Raw genomic sequence first — 10,184 nt, forward strand, 5'->3', positions numbered from 1 at the left:
AAGAGGGCTTTTTAAAATTTTTCAGGAGACAATTCAGCCTTAAAAAAGAAAGAAATGGGCCCGGTGCAATGGCTCACACCTGTAATCCCAATACCTTCAGAGGCTGAGGTGGGAGAACTGTTTGAGCCCAGGAGTTTGAGATCAGCCTGGGCAACGTAGTGAGACCTTGTCTGTACTAAAAATTAAATAAATAAATAAATAAATAAATAAATAAATAAATAAATAAAATTGGCCAGGTGCAGTGGCATGCGCCTGTAGCCCCAGCTAACTGACAGGCTGAGGCAAAAGGATCGCTTGAGCTGGGAGAGCAAGGCTGCAGTGAGCCATGACATGATCATATCATCGCACTCCCGCCTAGGCCACAGAGATCCTGGAAAGAGAGAAAGAAAAGAAAAGAAAAGAGAAAAGAAAAGGAGAGAAAGGAAGGAAGGAGAAAGAGAGAGAAAGCAAGGAGGAAGGAAGGAGGGAAGGAAGGAAGGAAGAAGGGAAGGGAAGGAAGGAAAGGAAGGAAGGAAGAAAAAGGAAGAAAAAGCAAGAGAGGAAGGAAGGAAGAAAAAGAAAGGAAGAAAGGAAATCCTGCCATAGGCAACAGCATGCACGGACCTGGTGAAATAAACCAGACACAAAAAGACAAATACCGTATGATGTCACTTATACATGAAATAAAAAATATTTGGCTGGGCAGGGTGGCTCACATCGGTAATCCCAGTACTTTGGGGAGGCCAAGGCGGGAGGATCATTTGAACCCAGGAGTTCAAGACTAGCCTGGGCAACATAGTGAGACCCCCATCTCTAAAAATAAAATATAGTAATAATAAAAATTAGCAGGGCTTGTGTTCCCAGGCTGAGGTGGGAGGATTGCTTGAAGCCAGGAGATTGAGGCTGCAGTGAGCCATGATCGTGCCACACTGTACTCCAGCCTGGGCGACAGAGAGAGACCCTGTCTCAAAGAAAAGAAATTAGTCAAACTTATAGAAGCAGAGTGTAGAACAGTGATTGCCACAGGCTGGGTGGAGAGGTGAAGATGAGGAGATGATGGTCAAAGAATACAAAGTTTCAGTTGTAAGATAGATGAATCTAGAGATTTACTATGAGGCATCATGCCTACCACTAACAACGCTGTACTATATAGTTAAAATTTCCCAAGAAGGTAGATCTTATATTTGATGTTCTACACACATACACACACACACACACACACACACACACATATACAATAATAATAATAATAATAATAATAATAGGGCAGGAGGAGAATTCAGGAGGTGATGGGTATGTCTATGGCCTTGATGGTAGTAGGGTTGGCTTCACAGGCGTATATTTATCCCCACATTCATCAAGTTGTATACATTAAATATATACAGCTTTTTACATCTCAATCATACCTCAATAAAATGGTTAAAAAAGAAAACTTTTAGGGGAGAGGATACCCCATGTCCTCTGACAAAGGCTATAGACAGGCCCCTGAGTCCTCATCACCCCAGGACCTTCAGCCTATGGAAGAGTGAAGGTCAATAATACAACCTGCAGCCTTCCGACTCCGTTGTAGCCCTTTGCATTTCCCAGAGTTCCACGAGGAGCTGCCTTACTGCCTGCTGTGTGGCAGCAAGCAGCGAAGGAGACCGAGGTGAGCCCACCAGGCTCTGGGATCGCAGTATGCCCAGGGATGAAGGATGAGGCAGATCAGAGAGCTTCTCAAAGATAGAGGGCTTGCTCAGTAGGGACGGTGGCGGATGAGGGAGTCAGCCAGTGTGATTAGGAGACTGGTTACCTGAGCAAATAAGCAAACACATTGAGGATAATGGTAGCCAGGTTTCTCACTGTGGGAGAAGGTCCTTGTAAGCATGGCAAGCTTGGGAAGGCTAGAAAGAACCCTGAGGTGGTAGACTGAAATTGGAGATACCAGAATGAACTCAGTTTAAAATACATAAATAGAGAGAGAGAGAAAGAAAGAGATGAAGATATATAGTTACAGGTTCATGAGTATATAAAAATGTCTGTGCATATATGGCTGTGTGTGTGTGTTTTTCTAAATCTGTCCATTGAGAGGGCCTAGAAGCGGTGACACAACAGTAAGAAGAAGCACACTAAGTGTGTAGATTGGTTTCCAAATACCATCTTCCACTCTAAAGAACCAGGATTTCTTGGAGAAATGGCTGATTCCAAGATTGAGGCGGGAAAAGTACAAGATAAGAGTGGAGCCTCTTGTTTGCCGGAAAGGAAGGAAGTGCTCAAAGAATGATGGTGGACAAGTCAAAAGAATGCAGAAGACAGCCTGGAGGTGCTCCCACAAGCCAAATTTGGGACTGTTTGAATGTCAAAGCAGATAATGACCGTAATAAGTTACAAACTCTTGAATAAAATTGAAACCTATGAGTCATACTAATGAGAGAGAGAGAAAGAGAGAGAGAGAAAGAGAGAGAGGAACCTCTCCAAAGAACCAATGTGTCAGCATGTTTAGCTCCCCGTTCTTTGTTCTCCATTTTAAAGTTTAACTTCCTCGTTCTTTATGTCTCCTTGCCCTAGTTTCAGTAAACAACCCCCTCCTAGCCTCTATCACCTGCTCTGTTCTTAGTCACCTGCTCTGTTCCTAGTCACCTGCTTTGTCCTTAATCATCATTAGTCACCTGCTCTGCAACCATCCCTCCTGCCAAAACTACTAACCTTGCCACTCCGGCTTATACCCTTGCTCTCTTTAAAATAGCCAATTAGAATTAGCTTAGACTGTGCCATCCAACCCCAGTCAATAGGGAAAAGACACAGCAGTAGTGACTAGCTGTGTTAAGAATAAGACCCCCTACCCCTCCCTCATCCAGTGTGCTCTCACCATTGCTCCATCCATGAGATGTACCCTTCTATAGAAGTAAATTGCCTTGCTGAGAAAACTTTTGCCTCAGTGCTATTTTTACTTGGCGGCAGCGAGCATTTACTTCCAACATTTGTTTCTCTGTATGGAATACAGTTGGCCCTTGAACAACATGGGTCTGAACTTTGAGGGTCCACTTACACCCGGATTTTAAAAATACGCACAGTTTGGCCGGGCGCGGTGGCTCAAGCCTGTAATCCCAGCACTTTGGGAGGCCGAGATGGGCGGATCACGAGGTCAGGAGATCGAGACCATCCTGGCTAACACGGTGAAACCCCGTCTCTATTAAGAAATACAAAAAACTAGCCGGGCGAGGTGGCGGGCGCCTGTAGTCCCAGCTACTCGGGAGGCTGAGGCAGGAGAATGGCATAAACCCGGGAGGCAGAGCTTGCAGTGAGCTGAGATCCGGCCACTGCACTCCAGCCTGGGCGACAGAGCGAGACTCCATCTCAAAAAAAAAAAAAAAAAAAACACAGTTTACCCTCTGTATGGGTGGGCTCCACACCCAGAACCAAACACATTGTGTGAAACATGGTATTGGCTGGATGTGAAGCATGGTATTGGCTGGATGTGAAGCTCACCTAGATGGAGGGCTCACATTTCCTATCAGTTGGTTCCACTGGGATTTAGGAATGTGTGGATTTGGTATCTGGGGGGGAACCAAGCCCCATGTGAATACTGAGGGACAACTGTGTTTCTTTCTTCTCTTGCTCCTTCAAGATGTCCTCTTTTTGCTTTGTTTTCAGCAGTATGAACTTAAAATGTGTAGGTAGTGTATCGTGTGTGTGTGTGCACTCATGTTAGTATATCCTGCTTTCTGCTCTCTGAGCCTCTTGGATCTGAGATTTGATGGCTGTCATTAATTCTGAGAAATTCTTGGCCATTATTTCCTCAAATATTTCTTCTATCCCATTTCTTCCCTTCTCCTGGGATTCCAGCTATGTATGTATGTTTCAAGCTCATGTTTTAATATTGATTTTAACATCTAAATAAAATGGTAGCAAATAGAATCTATCTTGTAGTAAAAGAATAATAAAACTTTACTAAGGCCAGGCATGGTGGCTCATTCCTGTAATCCCAGCACTTGGGGAGGCTGAGGTGAACAGATCACCTGAGGTCAGGTGTTTGAGACCAGCCTGGCCAGCATGGTGAAACCCCATCTCTACTAAAAATACAAAATTGCCGAGTGTGGTGGTGCATGCCTGTAATCCCAGCTACTTGAGAGGCTGAGGCAGGAGAATGGTTTGAACCCTGGTGGCAGAGGTTGCAGTGAGCTGAGATCGTGCCACTGCACTGCAGCCTGGGCGACAGGCAAGACTCTTCTCAAAACAAACAAACAAACAAACAAAAAAACCTTACTAAATGTGAGTATTAAAGAAAGCAAGAATAATTGAAGATTGCAAACTATATAACTACAATTCACATGGTAATTAGTCAAGAGGAAAATATCCTATGATGTACCACTGTACCCCAGCCTGGGCAACAGAGAGAGACCCCATCTCAAAAAGAAAAAGGAAAACAAAAGTATAAAGAAAGCTTGAAAGTAAAAGAATGAAAGAGAAGTATACTATATAAGTACTAACAAAAGAAAGCTGGTGACCTCTATTAATGTTAGTCAAATGGACTTTAAACCAAAAACCGCTGCTAAAAGGAAAAAGAACCACTGTGGAATGATAAAAAGTTCAATTCACCAGGAACATTAAAAAAAAAAAAAAAAAGCAAACCTCAAATGTATAATAGTCTCAATCTATATAAAGCAAAATTGACAGAACTGCATATGAACAAAGTAATAATCACAGAAGGTGATTTTAATGGCTTTCTGTAATTGATACAGTATGCAGACCAGATCAGTAAGGATATAGAATATTTAAACATGATTAACAAACTTGATTTAATAGACCACAGGCAGAGAACACTACACCCAACAATTGCAGAATATGCTTTAGTTTTAAGTACATAGGGAAATTTACAAGTAAAACATGGCCAGATTATGAGCAATAAAGCAAGTTTCAGCAAATTTCCATCACTGAATTGCATGTAGCAATATTCAAATCTAGATCGCAATGCACTTAAGCTATAAACCAAACAAAAAATCACTAGGCTGTGGGATTCAGTGAGATTCAGACATCAAAGTGATTGTGAATCAGGAGGGTGCAAGCATTCCTGAAAATCTTCAGGAATGACAGGAGTAGCCTAGGGGCTTGAGTCACTTTATTTAGATAATAAAAGAAACAGTGACCTTAGAAGGTTACTGAACTTGACACCCTCAGATTACACAAGAACAAATGAATCGTTAAATAAAAAGCAGTTGAAGTGCTTGTTTCAATGAGGTGGGTTGTTTTTGGGGGGAGCAGTGGCAGGGATGGACAGACAGGCCCCAAAATTACTTAGTTCTGTGTTATTGGAAGCTTTATGAACAGTATTTTTGTAATACCTATTTAAACATTTTTATTAAAATTCATTTAAATGTTCATTGAGTTTAATTCAGTTGGTGCCTTGTTAAATGTAAGAGACAAAGAGTTAGAGATGACTATGAGGACTTGAAACTGGCTGCCCTGGAATATTGTGGTGATAAGGACAGAAACCAGGACTTCAGGAGCAAGAGCCCTCAGGAGAAGACAATAAGTTAGCTGATACAGGATGTTCCCCTGTTCTCTGACATGACCATGGTAGGGAACCCCCAGGGCTCAGCCGGCTGGAGGAGGGGCTGTATAATGAGGAGCATTGGCCAGGCATGGTGGCTCACACCTGTAATCCCCACACTTTGGGAGGCCGAGGCGGGTGGATCACTTGAGGTCAGGAGTTCGAGACCAGCCTGCCCAACACAGCAAAACCCCATCTCTACCAAAACCACAAAAATTAGCCAAGCGTGGTGGCACACTCCTGTGGTCCCAGCTACTTGGGAGGCTGAGGCAGAAGAATTGCTTGACCTCAGGAGGAAGAAGTTGCAGTGAGCCAAGATCAGGCCATTGCACTCCAGCCTGGGCAACAGAGTGAGACTCTGTCTCTAAATAAATAAAATAAAACAAATAAAAATGAGGGAGCTTTGGAACCTGATTCTATGGACAGAACAGGAATCTAGGCAGGAACCCTCCCCCTGACAGACAGCCCAGAAGAGATTGAAGATTATAGGACCTAGTTAGAGTCAGGGTGGCATGGGCTAAGGAGGGGCAGGAGAGACTCTGAGGCATGGGTGATGGCATGGCTGGGATTGAACCAGGGAGCAGGAGAGGCTGCCCAGGACTCTCTGCCCTGAGAACTGAGAAGAAGATGTGGGAGGAGCAGAGCAGAAGAGGCTAGAGAAGCAGCCCAGTGTGGGGTGGGGGTGAGAGGAGGCAGAGATGATATAGGAGCTGTCTAAGTGCCACCAAAGTCAACAGAGAAGTACTGGGGAGGTCAACACTCCTCCAGTGTTGTGGTTCTCAACCCTGTCAGACCCAAGTCCTCTTTTTATGACAAGTATTTTGTCACACTCTTTCACCAGCCTGAAATAAAATTCATAATGATTGTAACCTATCTATACAAATAAATTTTTAAAATTTATATCCTGTCCCAACTGTAATATACAAGGAAAATATATAACAATGCATGTCAATATGTAAATGCTTCCACACGACTTCATTCGAAGCCATGAAATAGAATCAGAAACTTGTACCCAGAATGCATTAGTTACAAAAATAGACCCATAAAGGTGTGTTGAATGTACTACTCCAAAACAGTAAAGATCCACTACAGATTGGTAAGTGGGGCTCAAAATAGTCCAGGTGGGGCGGCGTTATTGTGAATCAATGAAATGATGGGGTTAGTCCGCTCCTCCAGGGGCCTGGGAGAGGCAGAGCCAAACCGGTGGGGCGGTAACTGCGGCCACATCTTAGCTTCTGAGATCAGACCAGGTCGGGCGCGTTCAGGGTGGTATGGCTGTAGACACCGGCAGTGGCGCCTGGTGCTGCAGGGGCAGACCCCCACCCTCCCGGGCTGTAGCGGGGGCGCAGGCGGGCGGAAAAGAGTGAGCAGAATCAGGGGGCTGTTGGAAAGCACGGCGACAAAAGGGGGACAGAGGGAGGAGCGGGAAGCCAAAAGCCTACAGGACCCGGTATTCCCAGGCGGTCTCCTATCCACGTGTTAACCAGGCCGGACCCTTCTTAGCTTTTGATATCAGACCAGATCGGGCACGTTCAGGGTGGTATGGCAGTGGCGCCTGGTGCTGCAGTGACGGACCCCCACCAGGAGGTCCCGGGCTGCGGTGAGAGAAAAGGGGGAGCAGAGTCAGGGGGCGGTTGAAAAGCGCGGTGACAAAAGGGGGAAAGAGGGAGGGAATGGGAAGCCTAAGGCCTGCAGCACCCGGTATTCCCAGGTGATCTCCCATCCAAGTACTAACCAGGCCCGAACCTGCTTAGCTTCCGAGATCAGATCAGATCAGGCGCGTTCAGGGTGCCTAGATACTGGCGATGGCGCCCGGCTGCCCCAAGAACCTGGCCCAGCCACGCCCGCCGGGTTGTACCCTCTGCTTACATGGCCAGGTGAAGAAATTGAGGTCTTGAGGCTGGCTGGGATTGAGGGGACCAGGGGCAATGATTCCAGAAGTCTCTGGTTACTTGGCACCCATTTCCTTGGCTTGATCTGGGGAGACCTGAAGGGAGAATTCTGGGCCCAGGGCAGCGGCCTGCAGGAGTGGCCTGTCTTTTCCTGCTGGCTTTGCCCTTCCCTCCAAGCCCCACTCAGAGTGAATCCCAACTAAAACCAGGGTTGTGTAGGGGATCTGAACCCCACTTATTACATAGGTTTTACTGTCCTAGGAGCAACTTTGTAATGATTTTCCAAACTGTGAACAACTTTTGGTTAAACACCAAACAAACAAACAAAAAACACACACACACAAACCCCAGAGTACCATCTTCCCTTGATTTACATGATGGTTACATTCCTGGACAATTCCGTGTATATTAAAATTGGGCAAGTGGGTTGGGGGAGTTAGGGTCTAGACTCAAGTAGTTGTAAACAGGTTCTTCACCTGCCAGAAGGGTCAGAGTGGCATAAGAAGATCATTATTTATTCTCTGCAGGGCTTGCCCTCAACTGCTAGAATGCTGTTAACGCCCTCCAGCCATGGTGACTCCCCAAACACCCCATCATTTAAGAAATTCCAAACACCTCCTATAGTGAGGTTCTGCCCACTGAGACTCATTGGCCTAGAATCCTTTTTCTTTTTTTGAGACAGGGTCTTGTTCTATTGCCCAGGAGGCTGGTTTTAAACTCCTGACCTCGAGTGATCTCCTACCTCAGCCTCCCAGAGTGCTAGGATTATAGGTGTGAGCCACTGCACCCGGCCTGACTTAGAATATTAGACCTGAAAAAAGTTAATAATCTTGTTACACATCTCAGTCCAGACAAAAAAACTGTGTTGACAGAGATACTAGAGAACTAGAGAAAGTTGATACAAAAACATCTAAAAGGACATAGAGATTATGCAACAGATTAGAAAAATGAGACACGGAAGGGTGGTGGGCAGTTTCAAAACACAATGGACAAAAAGGTGTATAGAAGTTCCACAGAAGCAGCTGGGCACAGTGGCTCATGCTTGTAATTCCAGCATCTTGGGAGGCTGAGGCAGGAGGATCACCTTGAGCCCAGGAGTTCGAGACCAGCTTGTGCAACATAGGAAGACCTCACCTCTACAAATAATAATATTTTAAAAAGTTATCCAGGAATGGTGGCGCACCTGCAGTCCCAGCTACACAGGAGGGTGAGGTGGGAGAAAAATTTCAGCCCAGGTGTTCACGACTGTGGTGAGCCATGATTGTGCCACTGTACTCCACCCTGGGTGATAGAGTGAGACTTTGTCAAAAAAAAAAAAAAAAAAAAAAAAGAAAAGAAAAGAAAAAGAAAAGGAAGGAAAGGATGGAGGGAGGGAAATTCCACACAAGCATTTGCACTTCCTTGGGAATATATCTTAAAACCTGAAAAATATTATTTTGCACAATGTGTAGTATAGGTATGGAATTTATTATACTGGAGGAAAAGGAAATAAACAAAATAAGACATGGCTGGGCACGGTGGCTCACCTCTAATGTCAACACTTTGGGAGGCCGAGGCGGACAGATCACTTGAGGCCAGGTGTTCAAGACCAGCTTGGCCAACATGATGAAACCCTGTCTCTGCAAAAAAAACTACAAAAATTAGCCAGGCATGGTGGCTCACACCTGTAATCGCAGCACTGGGATGACTGAGGCATAAGAATCACTGGAACCTGGGAAGGGGAGGCTGCAGTGAGGCGAGATCACATCACTGCACTCCAGCCTGGGCAACAGAGCAAGACTCCGTCTCAAAGAAAAAAAATTAAAATTAAAATTAAAAATGTTCAGGTGGACTTAAGCAGTGGTATAATCTATACTTCTCTTTGTGGTGACCATGAAGATGCTATATTCAGACCTCCGGCTGCAGGGAGGCCCCATTCTGGGGAGATGCAGATTCCTCTAATGTGCACTGGATTTAAGGGTTCCCTGCCAGTCTGCTGAAACTTTCTTGGAACTGTGCTGCAGCCTGAGACTCTCCTACCCAGTCCTCCTTGATTTCCCATTGGTCAAATCCAACCAAAGCTGGACAGCATGGCCCTCCCTTGACACAGTCTATAGAGGTTCCCAGCCTCTGGGGCAGAGAGCAGGATGGTGGAGGGTGGAGAGTGGCTTGACCTGGCCTGGGGTGGGATGGGGGCAGGAGCTTAGAGAGGACACCCAGCATATTACCAAAGACTTGGTCTGGCCTGCAAGGACAGTAACATCTTTTTCTTTAAAGGTTAGACATAGTGAATAGAGTTACTTAAGCCCTTGTTGATTGGGTTCTCATTGTTTGCCGCTAAACATGAGACTGGTATAGACCTTAAAGCAAGAAGCCAACTTGCTATGAAGATAATGTGAGAACACAAAGATCAAGGGACCTAGGAAGAAAGGAGTTCAGAAAAGATCTGAGCAAAGCAAATTTCAGTCTTTAGTGAAGAAGGCTGGAAGTTCAGCCTTCAGAACTCCATGCGTGATATTCACAATTGAGTGACTATATTTATGCCTAAATTAACTGCCTTGCAAAATATATTTAGTCTTTATTTCAGTTTGTGAGTTTAGTCACTCTCCACAAACCCTTTTCCTGTGCTTATAACCTCCCAAATATTGTTATATATAGATGCATGGACTGGGTGGACTGAATTCTTATGCTCAGAGAGGAAAAATAGTTGTGATCAGTACCCCTTATAGAATTGTCCTATCAAAGTTTACTTACATTATCTTGGGTTATATGTTACACGTGGACTAAAGTCCATGTGCCGGGTT

Source organism: Mandrillus leucophaeus, unplaced genomic scaffold, assembly GCF_000951045.1.
Source record: "Mandrillus leucophaeus isolate KB7577 unplaced genomic scaffold, Mleu.le_1.0 Scaffold5, whole genome shotgun sequence".
In the NCBI taxonomy this organism is placed as follows: domain Eukaryota; kingdom Metazoa; phylum Chordata; class Mammalia; order Primates; family Cercopithecidae; genus Mandrillus; species Mandrillus leucophaeus.